General features: G+C 31.5%; 1 long non-coding RNA gene across 3 annotated transcripts in view; it reads right to left on the reverse strand.

Moving 5' to 3' along the window:
* The window catches only part of LOC114491101, a 345,268-nt gene that overhangs the window by 304,144 nt on the left and 26,284 nt on the right, over nt 1-14,840 (reverse strand). The gene's annotated exons all lie outside the window — the stretch shown is intronic.

Below are 14,840 nucleotides of genomic sequence, written 5' to 3' on the forward strand. Positions count from 1 at the left end.
CAGAAAGGGGTTTCATTCCTGCCTCCCCATCCAGGCTTGCCAGGGGAAGCTAACAGTCAACATGAAAACTTCCTGTTACGTGCTGCCTTCCTTCCTCCTCACCCCAGACCACTATAGAAAAACTTAGATTTTTGGAGTTGCCAACAGCTACTAAAGGTGTGCAGAGAGAAAGCAGTTGAGAATTCCTATATTTCAGCATTTTAATACTGGCTTGCTTTTGGACAAGGGACAAAATCGGAGTCACTCAGATGTGGTGCGGTAGCAACTTCAGGACTTCCTGCAAGTCAGTTAATACGTTTAAACTAACAAAAATGCCACTAATTAAAATTCTAGAAGTTCGCGCGGATTCGTCACCATCTTTCATCCACCATTATACTCCCAGGATTTAACTTGAGCTTTTCACTTTGCCTATTAGTTTAGACTCATTTATGACAGCCACTAGCATCCATTTCATTGCCATGGCATTGGTGGGGCATACCCTGAAAGATCATGACTCTCTTCTAAATAACACAGTGTGCAGAATTGTGACAGCTGCACTTAACAAACAGGCGATAAAGCATATCTTGGTTTATATCAATAGTTTGGAGAATTTTCAGGACCTTTTCCTTTATGCATACTCCAGCTGTAGCAGACAATTCTCTCTGCCTACACAATATAAATTCCTACTTTTTTTCTTGCCAAACCCTGATTTACTTGGGGACATCAATGTCCCCAAGTAAAATTATTCAAGTTCTCATCTACTCATAGAGTCAGAACAGGCAAAGTGCCACAGTTCTGGCCAGTCAGACATAGAAGTACCTACATTTTTTTTTTTTTTGCTACATTTCTACTGTTTATGGTACTAACAGGAAAGCACGATTAAAATCTGAATGACTGCAGGAAATCTATAATAGCTCACTCTAAAATACTAATAATTTCAGAATCTACTCCACAGTGGACACAGTGAAATCCTAAATGTCTTGATTTAAAGTTTATAGCTGACTTCTAACATAGGCCTAAAATGTTCACTATAAACCTTGGGACTCATTAAATACTCAAAATCAATTTCTTCTATATTTGATTTTAATATAATGTCCCTGTAAGATAGGAACCTAATGTATTATATCATCTGAGCTATTCTGCTCCCCTGCCCATATTCTGGGGACCTAATGTGAAAAGTCCTTCATGGTATTACTCTTTAAATCCATAGGTATTGTCTGTCTTTCTCTTTCTTTCTTCCATTCTTCCTTCCTCCCTTCTTTCTTCCTCCTTCCTTCCTTCCACTTCCTTCCTCCCTCCCTCCCTCCCTCCAAACTTCCTTCCTTCCTTTTCTTTCTCTTTTCTTTTTTCTTTTCTTTTCTTTTTTCTTTCCTTTCCTTTCCTTTTTTCTTTTCTTTTCTTTTCTTTTCTTTCTTTCTTTCTTTCTTTCTTTCTTTCTTTCTTTCTTTCTTTCTTTCTATCTTTCTCTCTTTTTCTTTCTCTCTTTCTTTCTTCAGACCATTATATATATACAATTCAGTTGAGTAGCAAAACATTAATAAAGTTATAAAATGAGATATTTGGATAATGAAATAGAATTTCCAAGTATTGAAGTTTAACATAACTAGTATTTTAGAGTTTGCTTGAAATAAATTATCTTAAGTAGAGAGAGCCAAGGAGTTTCCTCCCAAGTGTTGCTGTGCTACTGTGTGCATAATCAGTTTTAGACTGAGTCTGATGAAGAAGAAACAGTTTGTGAGTATTGTGTGTAAATCATACAGAATAAATATTGGCAAAAAAATAAAAATGACAAACTGCAAAATTAGTGAAAACATTAATTTTAGTTGTATCAAAAGTGATGACATACACTTTTTTAAAAATAACCAGATCACTAGAGCAGCACTCCTTTTTAAAAAATAAAAGCATGAATCAATAGATTTAGAACTAGTTTTTATCATAACTGGCAACCATAGCCAACTGAATGAACTCCCCAAGAAATACTTATCTATTCAATGCATAATTTGGAAAAATCACACATTTTTCATTGACCATTTCTATTAGGTTAAGATGCAGATATATTCTACTCTTAGATCTGCATATCATGGCTTTCTGAAACATTTAGTAAATATTTTAATGGAGGGACATTTTTCCATGGAGAATATATTAACATTTTTTGATTATATGGTTTCCATCTAAATAGAGAAAGTGATAAGAACAAAGATGAATAGTCACACTCAGTGTTGACTTGCTATTAATATTTATACTAAAAGATAATGTAAAAGAAATCAGAAGAGAAACAAATTCTCAAAGTGATTAGAAACAGTCTTAGAAAACATCACAGAATGAAACTGTGAGGTTATATTAAGTATATTAAATGTCATTGTAGAAAATTAATGATAAATAATATTTTAAAGCAAAAATAAGAAAATAAGTCAAGATGTCCACAAGTAATAAAGAAAATAATACTAGATATAGAACTTCTGGTGTTAATTAGAAAATTTTTAAAAAGTCAGTCACTCATTCACATATATTTTCTTTGTCATATATTTGCTCTCTATTTTCATATTCCCATAATGTAGATATAAAACCCTTGTGCTTAAAAGGCAGAGTTTTTTCAGAGGTTTCCATAGAGCCTGATATTATTATAAATCCTTCAGAAAACTTTGCATATAAGACACATTATATTAACACACATGCATTTCTAAATTTGACAATATATATCTAAATGGCATATGGTATTAACTTAATTATACCTCAAGTCATTACTAGCTGAGTACCAATAAAACAGTAAGAAGCTTCCTGATATGTGTTCAGTTGTTCTTGAATCAGCCTTGAAACTATATTTTAATATGTTACACATCCCAATTACCATGTCCTTGTTCTGAGCATTGCACCATATGGTATGTCTTCAGGAAAAGAATTACAATCTAAAGAAAAATAGCAGAAATGTGCCTCTTTATTATTAATCCAAATAAGTGTTCATATTTTCAGGAAAAAGCATTAATTATTTTTAAGATGGTAGTAAAATTATTGTTATTGAACACAGCAGCAAAGCTTAACCTTTTAAGATTGCTATAAGGTAAGTTTTGCTGTAATCTTGTCTTGTAAAACACTCCAGATATGGTTAAAAATAGTTTTATCCTAATCTGGACATGGATTGTCACAGCATTTAAATCTAACTAACCTGATTGGATTAATAACATGAGGACATTCATATTTCATAATACTTAAAACTCTAAGTTATCAAGTTTTATAAATTGTGACATTGAGATGGGGAAGTACTCTTCAGGTTTTATTTTTAATTATTTTCAAAGTAAAAAGAAATAAAAGAACCAATATTTATCATATATGATCATACCATATGTAGTTAATAATATTTGAAATCCTCTACAATAACTTCAAGAACTCGAAGACTTGCTGTTGCAGCTCGCCAGCTGGAATTGTAAAATGGCACTAGATTTTCTTTATTCAATCCTCTTATATTTTGATGCTAAATCTGAGCTCCCAAAGGGTTAAATGACATGTGTACAGTCAGTGGCAGCTCAGTCTTAGCAGAGCAATGGTAAAGAGCAGAACCTAGCTAAACCAGTTTTTAATTGGGGGTTAGTCTCATTTTACTTTTCAGCTAATTTCCTTAATTGACTAAGAATATGTTAAGCCATCAATTATGTCTACCAAATTATCAGTAACAAAAATTTCATGAGTAGAAATTTTTACAAGTAATTAAAACTGAAAATTTTTCAAAAAATTTATTTTGGAATACCACATTTTAAAAACCTTTACTTACTTCTTTCTACCCAAAGCAGAAAAAATGTGTTAAGAAAACTGCAAATATCCAGCATGAAGAGAAAAAGCAAATGCTAGCTGTTTTGCAATTGGTATTTGGCAATACCAATAAATATAGAAGACATAGTTTAGAAGGCTGAAATAGAATCTTTCTTTTAAATATTACATTTTAAAAGTTATTTGAAAACATATTGTTTGTCTTCCCAAACAGAAAGAGACCTTTTTTTTATGACTGAGCACATAGAAACTAAACTTGGGGAAGGGTATAAATTCTCCTAAAACCTAGCCTATTGACAAGAATAAGTTGTTGGAACAACTCAGCCTATCAAATGTCCACAGCCATCACTGGCAGGGGCAGAATCGTATCACTGACACTTAAATTCCTTGCCAACTTTACTGAAGTTACTAGAGTAAAACCATTTCAACAAAAACATGTTTTTCATTAGGTTTGTGTTCTTGGATGCTCTTTCTATTTATTATATGTAAACTTCTTTTGGAGATACGAGAAATTATGGGGACTATTTGATAAATGCAAACGGAATAACCAACTTTTTATGATTGGAAATAATTTCTTTTATTTTTTAAAATTTTTTTATTGTTGTCAATTACAGTTGTCTCCATTTTTCCCTGTTACTCTCTCCTGCCCTACCCACTCCCCACCTCTCATATTCAATCCCCACCCCCCCACCCCATTGTCTTTGTCCATGGGTGTTTTTTACATGCTCCTTGAGTTCTTTTAAAGAAGACACTAGATTTTTAAAAAATCTCCAAATGTAGTAATAATAACTATGTCTTTCCTCTGGTAACAGTACAAAGTATAGACTCATTTACATTTAATTTTAATTCAAAATCAACTGCTTTTGAGGTATGAAAAAGAAATAACCATAATGTTCTTTAATTAAAAGTAAAGAGCATTAAAATACCAATACCTCACTAACACTTCAGAAAGTATTTTATTCTTTAAAAAACTGTCTTTTTTAAAAGGGTAACTTTGTATTTTAATGCCCCTTGAGAAAACATAAGAGAGCAGTGAATTAGACAAAGGTAGGCTTTACAGACATTGAATTAGAATATAAAATAAGCATGTCTAATGCACAGAGAACAATGCCTTCTGAACAAAAAACAAGTCCCAAACCACAGGAACATATATCAGTATGCAGTTTTCATCATAATTACTATATAAACATTAAACCATCATTTAAAATGTTAGACCCTCACTAAAATAATAAGAGTTTTTCAAAATTGTTCTATTCGGGTGTAAAAGTTCATAATTATTTTTATTTTATAAAAAGGAACAAGAACTTTTAAAATGTTCAAAAGCTGTAAGAGAAAAATCATGCAGCAAATATATTCACAATTCTTCAATATGTGATTTTATTACTAAATATATACAAAGATTTGATGTAAAATTCTACTTCAAAATAGTGTTTCACTTCTTAATTTTGATTATTTAATTAATAAATAACAATCCATGGAAGTAAAAATGTGAAAATTATAAGAAACATTTGTAAATAAAAATTATTGTTTATGTCTAAGTAGAAGTTGCATTTCATCTTAATATAGCATTCATCTTTTATCATGGTGGTTATGTATACTTTATCATGATAATAAAACTCTTTCTAAAACAATAATCATAAAACTTCATTTCAAAACTCTTTCTAAACAGTTTTCTGAAAGTGTGTTTTTAAAAAATTAATTTATTCACTAAATTATAATTTTTTATCTACCTAAATATATTTAAAAACCTTAAACAATTAAAAAATTGTATTCAACTGAAATTGTTAAAAATCAGCTCATTAGGTACAATTGCTTAATCATATCTATATTCTTTATTTACATAAGAGAAAAATAATTTTACACAACTAACCAAATATAAATGTGCCCTTTATTCAAATTCCAGAAAAAGGCATTGTATGGTTTACATCTGAACTGCGTAACTTTGCATGTGTTATTTTGAAAAGAGAAATTAAAGATACAAAAACTTAATCTTTAAGACAACAATTTACTATTAATTAAATCAACCGAAATCTAGTCATATTTTCATTTATTCCTCTCACCATTAATATACCTTTAAGAATTATAAAATGGATCATATGTGTAAATGTTAACATTATGAAGCTAATAGACCTATATGAACCCTAAAAGATGTATATTACAATAACTTATTATAGCATAAGATACTCTTGGAAACCTGAACCCTATAATAAAAATGCTCTAAACATTTATTTTGGATGTTTAAATGTATTCTTTTAATTTTCTTGGGAGATGTAATTTTATTTGAAAATATTACATTGAAAGATTTTCCAGCCAAGTGTTTTGATAGCACCTCACATGATTAACCATGTTCACTAATGAATGCAAATAAATGTAGGTTCACTAAACATCTTTTTGCCCTGATAAATATGTATTCTTTACTTTTGTGATAAGGACCATTGTCAGCAGTCTTACCAAGGCGGAAGTTGGTGAAGGACACTCCAAGGGAGTTGGAAAGACCAAGGGTAGAATGGGTGTTTCTGTACAGAAAACATTTAATTAAGATCATTTCTGATTTTGAATCTCCCTCTGTGCTGATGAAAAGGCAGCTGCGAAGAAGAAGGAGACCCTCCCACTGGCAGTAAACAGGGTAGAACAAATACCCTGCAGTTCCAAAACAAGGAAACAAGGGCCCTCCCGCTGGCAAGCAATGGGAGGAAGTTATCTCCCACAGACTTCAGAGATAAGTCCAAGAAAGGGATATAGGTACGAGAATCACTGGCACACCAAGAAGGAACAGGAAATGGAGCTGAACCATTCATCATGGTTTAGCTCCACTGTTGTGTAAAAATGCAAGCAGATTTCTAAGGACAAAATCATTGGGACTTTGTATTGCAGAAATCATGGCTGTTTAATTTCTAAAGGAGGTGGGACTCTTAACACTTCTATGTTAGCAGCAAAATCATGCCTCACTAGGTGTCTTTTATGTCTCAGTGATGAATATTATGTCTTGTTATTATTATCTTACATTGATGAACAATAATTTTCCATCGAATCTCAAACATTAAATTATCACAATGAAACACTTTATTAAATGGCGTTCTTTAATGAAGAAAATAAAATAGACTCTATATGTTCCAAAACTTCAAACATTTTAAAGTAAAGGCTTAGCAGCCATATTTGTAGCTTTGAATAACACAGTTTTCATGGAAATTAGATTGGCATTCTTAAAGAAAACCTGACATTCTTCATTTGAAATGGATTTTTTGCAAAGATAGTGAAATAAATTTGAAAAACCTGATACATTTTTAATTTCCCCAACAATATATGCTTCCTAAGGTTTTTATATATGTAATACCTGAATTTTTAAAGTCTATTTTCATAGCCTTATACAAAAACATAAAATTAAAAGTCATATTCGATTTATTATGTTTTATGGTTTATTCCTATTGAAATTAAATAATAAATAAGTAAATAAATACCAATGTTCCAGTGTTATAAATATACATAAAGTAAATTTCCCCATCAGCTGAGTTCTGCATATTGAAAAAAAAATTCCCTGTGTCCCTTCAGAAACTCTCCATAAGCAGGTTGTTGTTGCTTCTTTATATTGTTGGTTGAAACATTGGGATTTCAATGAAAATTAAACCTTACAAACAAACACTAATATTATTTCCAGTGACATAACAGTGGTGCCTTGGTGGCAGCAATGGTGTGCTTTGTTTTCCTACTTAATAGAATATAATTTTCTAGTAAAAATCTAAAAATGCCTAAAGGTTGGAATAATTTTTATTGCTAAAAATTTTTCTAACAAAAAATATTGGAGATAAATGGATAGTAATAATTATAAATTTACAATTTTAAAGCTAAGACTATATGTTTATCATAAATTGGCTCTTTATTTTACTATAAAATAAGGTAGCAGTTATGCAAAAAGACCATAGAGAGTAAAGTAGCAGAGCACAGAACAGGATTCATATCAGTGAAACACATGGAGAAACAAGTGTGCTTTACAGATATAATAAACTCAGTTCCCCTTCTCACTAGTTTTGGGTATATAGTGACCCATCCTGGTGCTCTGTTCTCAGCTTTTCTTTCTAAGAAGAAGCAACAAAAATATTCTACGTTCCTTACAATATGGGCTTATGTTGAGAAGGACAAGATATACTGTCATCCAGTATTATAAATAAATTATTCCTAAAAAGAGCTTAGCCAGGAGAAGATGACTGAGGTGCTCACTCAAACTCATTTCCAAATATTCCATTCAATTCTCCTCCTTCCCAAGCACATAGTTGGAATGTAGCTTCTCATTCTTTTTGAGTTAGATGTGCCCACATGATTTGTGTTGGGAAATAAAATATGACCAGATGTAATACTTTAAAAGTTAGCTATCCACTAGTGTCTCTTTCTCTGTTACAACCGGCCAAGTTGGTCCTTCATCAGCTTGTGCCCTGAACAACATGCAGAGGCCTCCTTGTTCTACAGCATCAGTGAAAAGTGAACCTTTGTTGAGATAAACCAGTGGAATGCAGGGTGGCTTCTCAATGCAGCAGAGCCTACAGTACTATGACTCACAAAATATATAAATTCTAAAAGGTCACAATTATGGTTATGTCCAAAGAACTAAAAAAAATATAAAATCCCCTTGCCTATATTTGGCTTTTTCGATACCAATTGATGCCCTTTTCATCTCAAATACACTCCATTTTTAATGCCTACAATTCTAACCACCAATGTCAGCACTCTAGGTTTTTCTGTTATCCTCTAATTTTAATAATGGGAAAATTTAATTAAGTGATAAATTAATTACATAAATATGTTATGTAAAATGGTAACACTACCAAGATTTAACTGTTGAATCCGCAGGGGGACCATTTTGTAAAGTACACAATTTTCTAACCACTTTGCCTTACATCTGAAACAGAAAAACATTGAATAGAAACTGTAATTAAAAACTAAAGAAATAAAAACCAAGAAAAGAAAAATACAACTATTGTCTTGGGGAAAAACCACACTAAAATTGTATAAAATTTGCATTCATAAACTGATGCTTGAATGAATAATTTTAACACAAAAAGGCATATATATGGATGTCAACATTAAAAATCACGTTCAAAAGACAGAGGTTTTAATCAATGATCATATATCATATATGTGAAAGTGTTTTGTACACTGTGACAGATGATAGAAAATGAAAATTTCCAGAAAAATAGATCCTTTTACCATTAATAAAATATTTTAAAAATTGTGCCTTAAATTCCATACTTTAAATTAATCAGTCTTTGTCAATTGTTGTCAGCCTTTGTTCAAAATGTACTGTAGCTTACTATATAGATGCAGTTTCATGATATGCATTAGTCAAGATGTATGCCTGAAGGATGGAGCGTATCTACATTTTGCATAAGACTATCTGGAGGCTGTAAGACTGTAAGACTGTATTGGAGTCTCTCTGGTATAATCTCTGCACCTCTAGGTTTTACAATGTATGGAGACATTATTACTCATGAATGAGTGAACAAACGAATGCATGAATGAATAGAAAAAAGAAATGTATTTAATTAAACAATGATAACAGGGTTTTTTTTTGTTTTTGTTTTTGTTTTGAGAACTTACTGTGTACTTACCAAGTACTTGGATGAATGCTAGAACACAGGGTCTCAATGCTGGGAGATTTAATGAGTACCAGGACCTGAGTTCCAGTGAAAACCAATGAAATCAGAACCTTTGCAAGTGGGATATGAGTATCCCCCATCTCCCACCAAGGAGGTAGATTAGTGGGTCATATGGGAAGTATATGTTTTGTTTCTTTTAAAACCACACAAGCTTAAGGTATAATTTGATCGGTTTGGACATAAGTAGATGCACAACATCACCACAATCAAGTTTCATTGTCTATTCCCATGTATTTAAGAGATCTTCTAAGGTGTTTCAAATGGGCAGCCTTAAGTTGAGAAACAGAGCTGGAGAGAAAGAGGAAAAGAGGGAAATGACACCTCTCCTGTAGCATAGCATCCCTGTGGGAGACTAGCTATTAGATAATTGTAACTAAATATAAAAAAGACTAAAATAAGTCTAAATACAAGAACAAGCATTTTGTTTTGTTTTCAGAAAGAAATAAGAAGGATTAAGTATAATCTGATGATATATTTATACTTAAATTCATTTATATTTCATAACATTGCTATATGACAAAATTGTTTGACACCTAAAACAGAACTTTAAAATACTTCTTAAAAATACAAAATAGATTAATCCCCTGTAAATCATAAAAATAACAGTATTTAAAAACACTATTTATTATTCAAAATATATTATAATAATGATACATCAATGTTACTTTTTGCTATTAATTACAATTACCTATCTACAAAAAAGTACTTACTAGAGGCTACTTCAGAATTCTATATACTTATAAATTCACAAATGCGTACACCAAGCAAAATTTTATTTTACTTTTCACATTTAGATAGTTAACCATGTACATAGTTTAATTTGAGCCTGTTTCCTTGTTTTCATTAATTCCAAGTTATTACAAAAGACTTTGTCTTGCTAATCTATACATATTTTTCACTACAATTGTGGTCCATCTACCACTTACTAGTTCCATGAAGTTCACAATTCACTCAGCCTTTCTGGGGCTGTATTTATGTAATATCAATATTAGGCTATAAGCTCTAAAAAACTACCTAACATATAAAACTATAATTTTATGATTCTGTACACAAAATCTCATCTTTTATGGTTGAAATATTCTCAACATTTGGAAAACTAGTGCCATTTTCAGCGATTAGCTCTTATGTGTGGGTCTCTCAATCTTAAAGAATAGGGGCTCTTTTGTAGAAAAAAAAAATGTCTATTTGCAGACCTTCATTGTGGACCTAAATTATTTTTTCTAAATTTAAATATAAAACTACTTATGAATTCCTAGATCTTATAACTTTGATAAAACTATAAAATCAAGAGAAATGCTCAAAATATAAACAAATATTCAAAGCAAGATTCATTTTCTCCCTCCAATAGAACTAGAAAGTTGAAGATTATCTTTATTTCTCAAGATACAGGAAAACAATGCCTTGACGGTATCTAAATTCATTGAAAACAATGTTTTCTTCATCAATGGTTGATAAATCACCGCAATTACAGTGCATTCAATCTAGTTTCCTAATTATTCAAATGAGCAAACAATCCTCCAACTGCTCAGACTGTGTTACTGACGATGTGTGTGGAGTGCTATGTATGTATGACACTATTAAGAGCTGACATACCTTGACACTTGAAAAGAAGTGACTAAGACCAAGCTGTTAACATTTAAAATGTATATTTACAAAGACTTAACACTTGGTTTAAAACTTTTGACTAAATAAAAATATGATAGGGAAAATTTAGCTTAGCTGCTTTTCCTATATTGAAGACAAAGAGAAAACATTTATTTGAGCTAAGTTTTGGGAAGTAACTGCTAAATTCATTCAATCTGTTATCAATCTCTCTTAAATCTTTCAGGCATCCATAAGACTCTTACTTCTTACAAGCTCAGGCTTACTCTTTAATTAAAAAATCAAATGTCTAATTACATGCTGTAAAAAAGAATGGAAATTACATAATCATAAATATTTAAATGTGAACGTCAGAAAAACCATAATGATATAGTCTTGGAGGCAAATTATTTGATAGTATACATATATACACATACACAATAATTTCATTATTAAATTAGAACAATCTACTTGTATTATGTAATAGTTATAGTTCCTCATGTTTCTTAAACCCATATTCAGGACACAAACCATTGTTTACTTTAGCCCCCACAGATTTAGAAGCAGGCAATCTCAGAGTGTTAAGCAGCTATAACTACTACTCTGAATAAGTCTCTCATACTTCAAGCCTCAACATTCAAAAAACATAATTTATAGTAGATCCCTTCTAAGTCACATATATGGATCCTATTCTATGATATTCCCCTAATACAAAATGTCAAAGGCTCTTATAAATTACCAAACTATCAATATCTCCTCAGTTTGACCTACCCAGGACATCATAAGCATCTGTGTATTTTAAACTGAAGTCCTCTAAAAATAATGATCAGCAACATTGGTTAAATGTCCACCATGCATCAGAAAGTGGTCTAAATATAAAAACACCCCCTACCATAATACACAGTAATCAAATGTGATTATATTCAGGAAAGTGAGGACGAGAATGGCAAATAAATTAAGAGATCAACTTGGTACTGAGGTATGAAGAAAAACGACACACTGAGGAGTTTGGGCTTTTTCCTCTAAGTAATGAAGTCATCAACATCTTTGAAGGGTTGATTCTCATGATCATATACAAATTTTAGGAAGTACTCTGATGGCAGTGTGGTTGTTGAACAAGAGAGGAGAGAATATAGAAATAATGAGGAGCTTATAAAATATCAAGGAGCCAATTTTGTCATTCTAAAATTGAGGTAATAAGTACAGAGGTAAAGAGAAGTTTGAAATTAAATGTAAATATGTGATTAATAGGATTTTCACGAAGATTGGTTAAGGACAGGACAGCATAGAGTATAGCTAAAATATGAATTGAATAAAGATGATATGTTGAGAGCTTATTAGGTTTCCAGCACAGATTACCACCAACCATCAACCAGGACCAGAAATGGTAGGAGGTGCAAGTTAGAGATAAAGACTGAGCTCATTAAAGTTCTGGGTATCTTCAGGTTATCAAATCAAAGATAGACTGATGCAAACTGGAGGAACTAAGTGTCACAGAGGATCACCCAAGTACTAGGAAGAGTGGACCTCTGTTTCAGAATGGTGCAATGACTTAATATACCTGGTTAAACATGCTCTCCATGGTCACTGCCAATAGTCTATTGCATCACTGGAGAACATAATTTGTACAGTACCTTTTATTTTTTCAAATAGAGATGTCCCCTCAGGGGAAACACTACCCAAACAGGAAAAAGGCTTTGAAGATATACATACTTATAGAAGTTATAATTACAGACATCCTTATTTTGTAGATTACTCAAAAAAGGGTCCAGGAGGACAGCCAACTTGCTCAAACTACATCAGCCTTATTTCACCAGACATGGAACTGTTTTAATTATTGGTAACTCAAACCCTCTTGAGGGGCTGCTGTGAATTGTTCAACTTTCATTGCTTTTGGTTTCTACTTTTATGTTATCCTAATTTAGGTTTGGTTTGGCCAAAACAACCTAAATTTCTTCTGCCTTGTTTAAAAGATTGAAATTCATCATTCAGGACGTGATGATTTAAAAAAAAAAAAGAAAGCAAAATAACGTAATAGCCTCCATCTCTAAACTACAGTGAATTAGGCCAGATTGTCAGCCTACTACTTACTATTGACATACCGAGTAAATGTCATTCTATTTTAAAACAAATTTTTTATCTGGAACCTGAATTTCTCCTGAAGAGGCATATAAGGAAACCAAACACAGATTTCTTCTTTTCACTTAGTTTCATAATGAACCCAAGGGCTTATTAAAGTTCAATTTTCACCTGTTGTGTTGTAGTTCTAAGATTTACAATTCACAAGTGACAAAAACAGACAAAAAAATGCACTCACAAGAGACCACATAAAAATATGCTGAGAAGACAAACAGATGGAGTAAATGTCCTAGATGAAGGAAAAATGGAAGACGGTAGGAATAGCCTTGGGAAAGAATGAGAACACTAAACACATCTTTAAGACAGGAGGGCATTTCTAAAAGTCAGATTCTTAAAAAGCATGAATGCTGGCTCTAAGTAGATTCTTAGTTCTCCTCCCTGGCCCTGGTGTTGCACCTACTGTAGCTGATCTTCCCCATGCTCAGGAGGCTCATCTTCCTCAGTGCTGTTACTCAGATAATCCCCCAGCTTGTATTTGGGGGCTTTATCCCTGGAGTATAAATCCAAATGGATTACTTGAACTTTTTAAGATTTTCATGCACTAGCTTCATCTTTGTCCAGTAGACAGAATACAAAAACATGAAACCCAAATAATGTAATTACTTATATTAAATTGATAGAACTATATATTCTATTTAGTATATGACATGGATTACATATAACTTTCATACTTTCCCAAACATATAAAAAGTTGATCATACTCAAACCTTATCATAAACAACCCGACACACATTTAAACACTTTCATAGAAATAAAGCTAAGAATTTTTATATGTGGAATGAGAAATAGAGAAAATATTTAGCAGGATTAATAAATTAATTTTTAAAAGACAAAGAGTAAATAATTCTAGCATTTTTTTTGCTTTCTGAAAAAAACAAAATTTGCAAACTGTCGACATACAAAATAAATAAAAACACATACAAATTAAAATTTTAGTCTATCAAACTTATTCAGCAATAATTTTGCAAACCATAGGACTATAATGTATTAATATATGCTAATAATAAGAAAGGGTAATAAAATAGGCAATATTTTAGTAAATGTCAGGTTGAAAATTAAGTCAATAAGTAAAATTCCAACAAAATTTTAAAAAACTGGATGAAGTATTTTTTATTGTAAATACCACCTCCAAAATAAATTCTGTGACCTTATTATTTTACTAGTTTTTTCAAAATTAGAAATCTCATTAATATATAATTATATATAATATATAATTATACTTTATAACATATTATATGTGATAGAATATAATATATAAATAATGCATAATATATATCACTATAGAAAATATTATGAAAGTTTCAATAGAACCTCCTTAATAATACTAAATAGATGGTAAGCAATAACAACATACTGTAGCACCCTAACTTTGGAGCATTCCTCCCAATTACCAAGGAAATAAAAAAGTACATACAGTATGGGATAAAATAATAAGCTTCCAGCTATTCAAGGAGAATATAATATTAGCTAGGCAACTGCTCAGAGAAGTGATTGCGGCAGGGACTCAAGCTCAGGCCACAGAGTCATTTGTGGGCAAATGGGGTGAAATAAATCTTACATCGTCATCACTGTCGCTTTCTGAACTCCTGCAGTAGACTGTGTTTTCATCTACTGAAGGCACTTGGCAATTTATATGAAGGGTTCACTGGTTGTTTTTAGGTAAAGAAAATATGGTTATTTTGTTTTTATTTCTATTTAAATTCATGTAATCTGTCCATCATGAACATATTA

This window comes from Phyllostomus discolor, chromosome 2 (genome assembly GCF_004126475.2).
Source record: "Phyllostomus discolor isolate MPI-MPIP mPhyDis1 chromosome 2, mPhyDis1.pri.v3, whole genome shotgun sequence".
In the NCBI taxonomy this organism is placed as follows: Eukaryota; Metazoa; Chordata; class Mammalia; order Chiroptera; family Phyllostomidae; genus Phyllostomus; species Phyllostomus discolor.